This window comes from Salmo salar, chromosome ssa27, assembly GCF_905237065.1.
Source record: "Salmo salar chromosome ssa27, Ssal_v3.1, whole genome shotgun sequence".
NCBI lineage: Eukaryota > Metazoa > Chordata > Actinopteri > Salmoniformes > Salmonidae > Salmo > Salmo salar.
In genome coordinates this window covers 23,340,038-23,350,599 of record NC_059468.1, presented here as the reverse complement: position 1 = coordinate 23,350,599, position 10,562 = coordinate 23,340,038, and positions in this window count along the sequence as shown.

Genomic DNA, 10,562 nt, shown 5'->3' with positions numbered 1-10,562 from the left:
CACACACATTTAATAGAAATTGGATCCCTTGCTGTAGGTAAGACAACCCTCCAGGTCTTTACCAGATGATTAAATGATTCAGTGTGTCAGGATCTGAGCTACACACACACACACACACACACACCCTCCTCTCTCTCCTAGGTAATGATACTGGGTGTGTATCCGATCAGGATGATTCTCAGAACTGCAATGTGACAAACGACCCAGCCATGTGCACAGGTGAGTAACACACTACACACACACACACACACACACACACACACACACACACACACACACACACACACACACACACACACACACACACACACACACACACACACACACACACGTGAGTAAAAACTATTTGCTAAGTAACAATAACATTGATTACATTTCCTTATGTGTTTTTAGTCATAGAGATAGCGGAAGAAGGTGAAGGGGACTCAGGTGAGTTTAAACTCTACATTCCATCACTTCATCCATCCCTTATTGATCTCTCTATTATTACTCATCCCTCTCCCCCTCTCTCTTCCCATATCTCTCCTTCTCCCCCCTCCCTCCCCATATATCTCCCCCTGTCAGATGGGTCTCCTCCAGAGCCATCAGAGTTCTCCCAGGCCAGCTTTGACCTGTCCAGTTTCATAGGAGGCATCATCCTGGTGCTGTGTGTCCAGGCTGGGGGATTCTTCGCCATGCGCTTCCTCAAGAAAGATACCACCTACGACCCCATGTGAGTGAGAGGGGAAGGGTGTGTGTGTGTGTGTGTGTGTGTGTGTGTGTGTGTGTGTGTGTGTGTGTGTGTGTGTGTGTGAGAGAGAGAGCGAGGGAGCGAAAGAACCAATTAGGCAACAACAAATTCATTCCCTTTTAGACAACTTCCTGGACAAAACATTCCACTGTAATACTGAAGGTGTAAACTTGACAGTAGAAAACCTAAAAAGTACATTTGACCTCAGCTTCACTATCAAATCTAAAAATGTCAAACAGAAAACCGAAGAAAATTAACAACAATGACAAATGGTTTGATGAAGAATGCAAAAACCTAAGAAAGAAATTGAAAAACCTATCCAAGCAAAAACATAGAGACCCAGAAAACCTGAGTCTACGCCTTCACTATGGGGAATCACACAAACAATACAGAAATACCCTACAGAAAAAGAAGGAACAGCACGTCAGAAATCAGCTCAATGTAATTGAAGAATCCATAGAATCTAACCACCTCTGGAAAATTGGAAAACACTAAACAAACAACAACATGAAGAGTTATCTACCCAAAACTGAGATGTATGGGTAAACCTCTTCTACAATATTTTTGGCCCTATAACAAAGAATAAACAGCAAAAACATATACATGATCAAATACAAATCATAGAATCAATTATTAAAGACTACCAGAACACACTGGATTCTCCAATTACATTGAATGAACTACAGGACATGATACAAACCCTCCAACCCAAAAAGACCTGTGGTGTTGATGGTATCCTCAATGAAATGATCAAATATACAGACATCAAACTCCAATTGGCTATACTTAAACTCTTTAACATCATCCTCAGCTCTGGCATCTTCCCTAACATTTGGAACCAAGGACTGATCACCCCAATCCACAAAAGTGGAGACAAATTTGACCCCAATAACTACCATGGGATATGCGTCAACAGCATCCTTGGGAAAATCCTCTGCATTATCAATAACAGCAGACTCGTACCTTTCCTCAGTGAAAACAATGCACTGAGCAAATGTCAAATTGGCTTTTTACCAAATTACCATATGACAGACCACGTATTCACCCTGCACACCCTAATTGACAAACAAACAAAGACAAAGTCTTCTCATGCTTTGTTGATTTCAAAAAAACTTTTGACTACATTTACATTACATTTAAGTCATTTAGCAGACGCTCTTATCCAGAGCGACTTACAAATTGGTACATTCACCTTATGATATCCAGTGGAACAACCACTTTACAATAGTGCATCTAAATCCTTTAGGGGGGGGGGGGGGGGCCGTTCCCCTCACAGCTCCGTAGGCAAGCACCATGGTCTTGTAGCGGATGCGAGCTTCAACTGGAAGCCAGTGGAGAGAGCGGAGGAGCGGGGTGACGTGAGAGAACTTGGGAAGGTTGAACACCAGACGGGCTGCGGCGTTCTGGATGAGTTGTAGGGGTTTAATGGCACAGGCAGGGAGCCCAGCCAACAGCGAGTTGCAGTAATCCAGACGGGAGATGACAAGTGCCTGGATTAGGACCTGCGCCGCTTCCTGTGTGAGGCAGGGTCGTACACTGCGAATGTTGTAGAGCATGAACCTACAGGATCGGGTCACCGCCTTGATGTTAGTGGAGAACGACAGGGTGTTGTCCAGGGTCACGCCAAGGTTCTTAGCATGAGGGTCTGCTATACAAATTCATGGAAAGTGGTGTTGGGAAAAAAATGTGACGTGAATATCATTAATGTGATGACTGCTATTTATCGAATAATTACCTACTACGTTTACTTATTACTCAATTAAATTAATCATGTAACAATTAACTCATTCGGAATTTGGGGCACCACGGGAACAGTTACTATCTCCTGAATTAAACTCTAAAGATGATCTAAATCTCTCTTACATCAATAATAGTCAATTATTACTTCATCAGTCTCATTCTGAATGTCGCATAATCCTTGGATATCTGCACGAACTCTAACCTAAGTGATGAATCAGCGATACACAAATTGGCTTAATTATTTATTAACTAACTAAATCATCACACCAAATACCTAAACACACACAGCATAGGTTATTGATTACATACCTAATACAATGAAAACAGGTCCCTAGTTGACTAACAAAAGCATGACCGTTTGGTTACGCAATGGAAAGGGAGGGAAAAAGAGTCAACTTATCATACAGAAACTGTGCTCACCGTAACCAGAATACTTAGCACACTAACAACCACAGAAATGCAATATATATTTACATGTAGATGTCTTTCTCTGTCATCACCACTCCATCCATCTATGGGAAGTGGTTTGATGTAAGTCTCTGGTTGTCAACCAGAGGTCACAATGTCCTTCTTAGTTAATAATGTAACATTGTGCGCTGAGAGCTGAGAAGCAAGTTCAGGGAATGAGTGTTTTAATAAACACAACATAATACAAAATAAGAAACACGAACAACGCACAGACATGAAACAGAAACAATAACGCCTGGGGAAAGAACCAAAGGGAGTGACATATATAGGGAAGGTAATCAGGGAAGTGATGGAGTCCAGATGAGTCTGATGATGCACAGGTGCGCGTAACGATGGTGACAAGTGTGCGCCATAACGAGCAGGCTGGTGACCTAGAGGCCGGAGAGGGAGCACACATACACCCTTCTCTATGAGCGGCTCCAGCTGTCGGACTCCGACCAAAATTACGATCCCGGGGATCAGGAGCGGACCGGTCACCTCTGCTGAGGCGCGGGAAACCTGTCAGTCCGGCTGAGAAGCGGGAGCATGGCAACCTAGAGCGCCGGAGAGAGCACATACGTGACGGTAGCCCCTCCCCGGCGCATTCGGCTCCAGCCGCAGGACGCCAACCAAAGGGATGATCCCGGGGATCAGGAGCGGACCGGTCACCCCTGCTGATGCGAGGGAACCTGACAGACCGGCTGAGGCAGGGGAGCCTGGCGATTCGGCTGAAGCATGAGAGCCTGACGAGCCAGTGGAAGCAGGGGAGCCTGGCGATCTGTCTGAGGCATGAGAGCCTGTAGTGGTTCCCGGACCCGACGTCATTCCCGCCGGAAAAAAACCACTCCCTGATGCTTCCCTAAGGTGAGGCATTATTTTGTAACGTTGTGCTCTGAGAGTCGGGAAGCAATTTCAGGGAGTGAGTGTTTTAATAAATAAACCCAACATAATACAAAATAAGAAAGACGAACAACGCACAGACATGAAACAGAAACAATAACTCCTTGGGAAGGAACCAAAGGGAGTGACATATATAGGGAAGGTAATCAGGGAAGTGATGGAGTCCAGGTGCGCGTAACAATGGTGACAAGTTTGCACCATAACGAGCAGCCTGGTGACCTAGGGGCCGGAGAGGGAGCACACCTGACATATAGAATTCGACATACCAATTATGATCTGGCTAAAAATACTTTAATCACTTATAGAACCCATTGCCCTTCATGGTTGCGAGGTCTGGAGTCCGCTCACCAATCAGGAATTCACAAAATGGGACAAACACCAAATTGAGTCTCTGCATGCAGAATTCTGCAAAAATATAATCTGTGTACAACGTAAAACACCAAATAATGCATGCAGAGCAGAATTAGGCCAATACCCGCTAATTATCAAAATCCAGAAAAGAGCCGTTAAATTCTACAACCACCTAAAAGGAAGCGATTCCCAAACCTTCCATAACAAAGCCATCACCTACAGAGAGATAAACCTGGAGAAGAAGCTGGTCCTGGAGCTCTGTTCACAAACAGATCCCACAGAGCCCCAGGACAGCAGCACAATTAGACCCAACCAAATAATGAGACACATTGGAAAGAATTAACAAAAAAACACAGCAAACTAGAATGCTATTTGGCCCTAAACAGAGAGTACAGAGTGGCAAAATACCTGACCACTGTGACTGACCCAAACTTAAGGAAAGCTTTGACTATGTATAGATTCAGTGAGCAAAGCCTTGCTATTGAGAAAGGCTGCTGTCATGACTTTACTTTCATTAATCTGATGACTGTTATTTATCTAATCAACTAACTATGTTTAATTGTTACCCAATTTAAATTAATCATGTAACTATTAACTCATTAGGATTTGTGGCACCAAATTAAACTCCCGAATTAAACTTTTAAGGTCTTTACCTATCACATCCATAAACAGTCAACTTATTAATCATAACTTTGTATCCTCCTTGCATCTGCAAATACCTGGCCTTACTTATGATTCAATACTACACAAATTGGTTTAATTATTTATTTACTAGCTAACTAAAATATAAACATACACACTTAATACATTAGAAACAAATCCCTAGCGGACTGACACAATATGCTGGCTTGTTACAAAAGACATGGAGAGGGTGAGAGATAAAGACACTTAATTTTGGTACATTTTAGAAACTACTCTCAAAGTAATCATTTACTTTGCACACAAACTGCCGCCTGTTCGGAGTAAGAAATCATGAATGTATTTACGTGGTAGTGCCTTCTTTCACTGTGTATTTCTGATGGAACCAGGCCTTCTTGGAAAAGGTGTTGGACCTTTTTGTGACACGCTTGTAAAGCTCTGATTGTCCAAAAGGGGTCCCCACCCATCTCTTCTACTGTTGTTCTCCTCTGCTGTCGTCCGGTATCTGGCGACCCGTCGTGTAGTCCTGAACAGAGCTACAGAGCTCACTCTACTTCCACTTGCTTTGGAAGATGATTATTTGAAGATAGGCTAGCCAGCCGTGTCGATGGCTCTCAGTGGGGTGATGAGAGTAGCGTACTATGGTGGTTTGAAGAGAGTAGTAGAATGGTCCCACTTAAATTAGCTTTTCAAGATATTTACCTTAGGACAGCTAATCAGCCATACCAGTGATTGTCTGGGAGATGACTTCATCGTCTCTACCTCGTGTTGAGGTTTCAGAGTTCGAACCACTTTGGATGTGAGCTGCAGCGCAACGTCTTTCTGGTCTGATATGTTAATTCTTAACCCATCATTTTATACAGTTTGTTCAAAAGGGGTGGTTTGTGAGGCTGACACGCTCTCTGACCTCACTCAAGGGGGCGATGATTACTTACTTGTACAAAGTTATAGAAACAATTTCCTCTTATAGTTTTGAAGATCACATCCCTCTCTAAACAAAAACACTTTATAATTGTTCCTATTTCATACACAACGTAGAGGATGGAAACTTCACACATATAGTGTCTACTTTCAAGTTACAGTATTTCCTTTATGACATTTTTAATGACATCACAAAATAACAACCAAATGACATTAGTGGTCTTTGGATCGCCTCTGTCCATTCCCCACTTTCTATGTTAGAAATATTGTTCCAGTATTCGCTTTAGAACATGTTAGAGTTTTGGCGGGAAAATGTCTGTGAAACAAAGGTACATTCCTGTGTGAATTTGGAGAGGGATGTTCTCTGAGCTGTCAACCCCCCACCAGTTTCCTCCTGACCCCCTCTGTGGGTGAGAGAGGGTATGGTTGAAGTTATCCATTAGAAAGCAGATCTGACCCATTCAGATCCTCACAGGACAGTCATGACACCGCCGTAGGCAGACCTGGCTCTCAGGAGAAGACAGGCTATGTGCACACTGCCCACAAAATGAAGTGGAAACGGAGCTGCACTTCCTACCCTCCCGCCAAATGTATGACCATATTAGAGACACATATTTCCCTCAGATTACACAGATCCACAAAGAATTCGAAAACACCCATATCTACTGGGTGAAATACCACAGTGTGCCATCACAGCAGCAATATTTGTGACCTGTTGCCACAAGGAAAGGCTCCCTAAATTTTATCAGCATATCGAATGCGCGACCCGGGCTGGCAAAACCCTGGATCATTGTTATTTTAACTTCCACGACACATACAAAGCCCTCCCCCGCCCTCCTTTCAGAAAATCTGACCACGACTCCATTTTGTTGCTCCCAGCCTATAGACAGAAGCTAAAACAGGAAACGCCCGTGCTCAGGTCTGTTCAACGCTGATCCGACCAATCGGATTCCACGCTTCAAGATTGCTTCGATCACGTGGACTGGGATATGTTCCGCATAGCGTCGAACAATAACATTGATGAATACGCTGATTCGGTGAGCGAGTTTAATAGCAAGTGCATCGGTGATGTTGTACCCACAGCGACTATTAAAACCTTCCCCAACCAGAAAACGTGGATTGATGGCAGCATTTGCACAAAACTGAATGCGCGAACCACGGCTTTTGTTCAGGGCAAGGCGACCAGAAACATGACCGAATACAAACAGTGTAGCTATTCCCTCCGCAAGGCAATCAAACAAGCTAAGCGTCAGTAAAGAGACAAAGTAGAGTCGCAATTCAACGGCTCAGACACGAGAGGTATGTGGCAGGGTCTACAGTCAATCACGGACCACAAAAAGAAAACCAGCCCGTCGTGGACCACGATGTCTTGCTCCCAAACTAAACAACTTCTTTGCTCGCTTTGAGGACAATACAGTGCCACTGATACGGCCCGCTACCAAAACCTGTGGGCTCTCCTTTACTGCAGCCAACGTAAAACATTTAAACGTGTTAACCCTCGCAAGGCTGCCGGCCCAGACGGCATCACTAGCCGCGTCCAGAGCATGCGCAGACCAGCTGGCTGGTGTGTTTATGGACATATTCAATCAATCCTTAACCCAGTCTGCTGTCCCCACATGCTTCAAAAGGGACACCATTGTTCCTGTTCCCAAGAAAGATAGGGTAACTGAGCTAAATGACTATTGCCCCGTAGCACTCACTTCCATCATCATGAAGTGCTTTGAGAGACTAGTCAACGACCATATCACCTCCACCCTACCTGATACCCTAGACCCACTCCAATTTGCTTACCGCCCCAATAGGTCCACAGACGACGCAATCACAATCACACTGCACAATGTCCTAACCAATCAGGACAAGAGGAATACCTATGTAAGAATGCTGTTCATTGACTACAGCTCAGCATTTAACACCATAGTACCCTCCAACCTCATCATTAAGCTCGAGACCCTGGGTCTCGACCCCGCCCTGTGCAACTGGGTCCTGGTCTTCCTGACGGGCCGCCCCCAGGTGGTGAGGGTAGGAAACAACATCTCCACCCCGCTGATCCTCAACACTGGGGCCCCACAAGGGTGCGTTCTCAGCCCTCTCCTATACTCCCTGTTCACCCATGACTGCGTGGCCATGCACGCCTCCAACTCAATCATCAAGTTTGCAGACGACACTACAGTGGTAGACTTGATTACCAACAACGACGAGACGGCCTATACGGAGGAGTTGAGGGCCCTCGGAGTGTGGTGTTAGGAAAATAACCTCACACTCAATGTCAACAAAACAAAGGAGATGATCGCGGACTCCAGGAAACAGCAGAGGGAGCAGCCCCCTATCATCGACGGGACAGTAGTGGAGAAGGTGGAAAGTTTTAAGTTCCTCTGCGTGCACATCATGGACAAACTGAAATGGTCCACCCACACAGACAGTGTGGTGAAGAAGGTGCAGCAGCGCCTCTTCAACCTCAGGAGGCTGAAGAAATTCGGCTTGTCACCAAAAACACTCACAAACTTTTACAGATGCACATTCGAGAGCATCCTGTCGGGCTGTATCACCGCCTGGTACGACAACTTCTCCGCCCACAACCGTAAGGCTCTCCAGACGGTAGTGTTCTGCACAACGCATCACCGGGGGCAAACTACCTGCTCTCCAGGACACCTACACCACCCGATGTCACATAAAGGCCAAAAAGATCATCAAGGACAACAACCACCCGAGCCACTGCCTGTTCACCCCGTTATCTTCCAGAAGGCGAGGTCAGTACAGGTGCATCAAAGCTGGGACCGAGAGACTGAAAAACAGCTTCTATCTCAAGGCCATCAGACTGTTAAACAGCCATCACTAACACTGAGTGGCTGCTGCCAACATACTGAATCAAATCTCTAGCCACTTTAATAATACAAAATTGGATGTAATAAATGTATCACTAGCCACTTTATATAATGTTTACATACCCTACATTACTCATCTCATATGTATATACTGTACTCTATACCATCTACTGCATCTTGCCTATGCTGTTCGGCCATCGCTCATCCATATATTTTTATGTACATATTCTTATTCATTCCTTTACACTTGTGTGTATAAGGTAGTTATTGTGAAATTGTTAGATTACTTGTTAGATATTACTGCATGGTCGGAACTAGAAGCACAAGCATTTCGCTACACTTGCATTAACACCTGCTAATCATGTGTATGTGACAAATAAAATTTGATTTGATTTGAAATGGCAATGTAATGTTTACTGTTAATTTGTATTGTTCATTTCACTTTTGTTTATTATCTACTTCACTTGCTTTGGCAATGTTAACATATTTTCCCCATACCAATAAAGCCCTTAAATTGAAATTCAAAAATTGAGAGAGAGAGAGAGTGTGTGTGTGTGTGTGTGTGTTTGCTCCACAGTGACATCTAGAGAGCTGAAGTAATATAATAGGCTGAACAATAATCTCTCTCTCTCCCTCCACAGAGAGCAGCCAGCCTAGAGGAGAGGAGAGAGAGAAGAGGAGGACAGTGAAAGATGAAGGAGGGAGGGATGAGGGGGAGCTGTGACTCACCATGCTGTCACTATGCTGTGTATGACGTCAATCTGCCATACTCCAGTGTGTGTGTTATACTTGTTTGTGTGTCCCAGATGTGCACCTGTCGGTCATTTTGTTTGTTTGACTGACCGTCCATTATGTTGTGTAACTCCTATTTGTGTGTGTGTGTGTGCCCATGTGTGTGTTTGTATTCCCTGTTTCCTGTCAGTTGGCCTAAATGCCTTCTGAATTTACAGTTGGCAAATAGTAGTGTCTTAGAGGGTTGTAGTTATGTAAATGTGTATTGTTTTTCAATTGTGTTTAAACATGTTCGTTCATTTGTGTTGTTGAACTGGTTTGGCTTGAACTGCGTTCAGGAGGGAGGGATCTGGGATCTGTTCTGTTGTTGTGTTGTTTATGAAAATAAAGATCATGCAAAATAATAGGTGTTTATGTGAGTGTGTGTGTGTGTGAGAGAGAAATACAGAGGGAGAGAGTGAGTTAAAAAGGAGTGTGTGTGTGTGTGTTTAGATGTGATGATACGGATATGAAGTGACATTGAGCTGGGTGTGTCTGGGTTCCTCAACATTAGGCTAGCAGAGCTGGGTGTGTCTGGGTGCCTCAACATGAGGATAGTAGAGGGAACAGAGCCTGGATCGGGGAACAGTTGCCAGGTTCAGTTGGACAAAAGAAAGTCCAGTTGGTACCTCCCTGTTTCATTCCATTTCAAAACACTTTATCCCATTTAGTGCCCCCTGAACATGACCCAGTCCTGGTGCTATTGGTTGGTTGACTGGTTGGTTGATCAGTGGGTGGTTGGTTGGCTGGCTGGCTGATTGGCTGGTTGGTTGATTAGATGGCTGGTTGGGGCTGTTTTGGGTTGTTCAGACAGAATGTAATTTCTGGACTGATTGGTTCTAAAACCTCCCAACTCAGTGAACTGAAATCCTACAAACAAACTGGCTGTCCTCCAGTTCTACTGACAAAGGACTGAATGCTGGACTCTCTCTCTCTCTCTCTCTCTCTCAAAATCACACATACAAATACACACACGGACAAAAGGCTTAGTGCTGGAGTCACACACACACACACACACACACACACACACACACACACACACACACACACACACACACACACACACACACACACACACAGTCTCTCTCCCTCTCATTCTGAAACACACTCTCTCTGAACCACACAGACTGTCAGTACACACTGTTCTGTACTGGTGTAGCTGTGTTTGTGTGAGACTGTGTAAGTGTATGGATTTCTCTGTGTGTTTGAGACTGTGTAGGCTTACCTATGTGTGTTTAAAA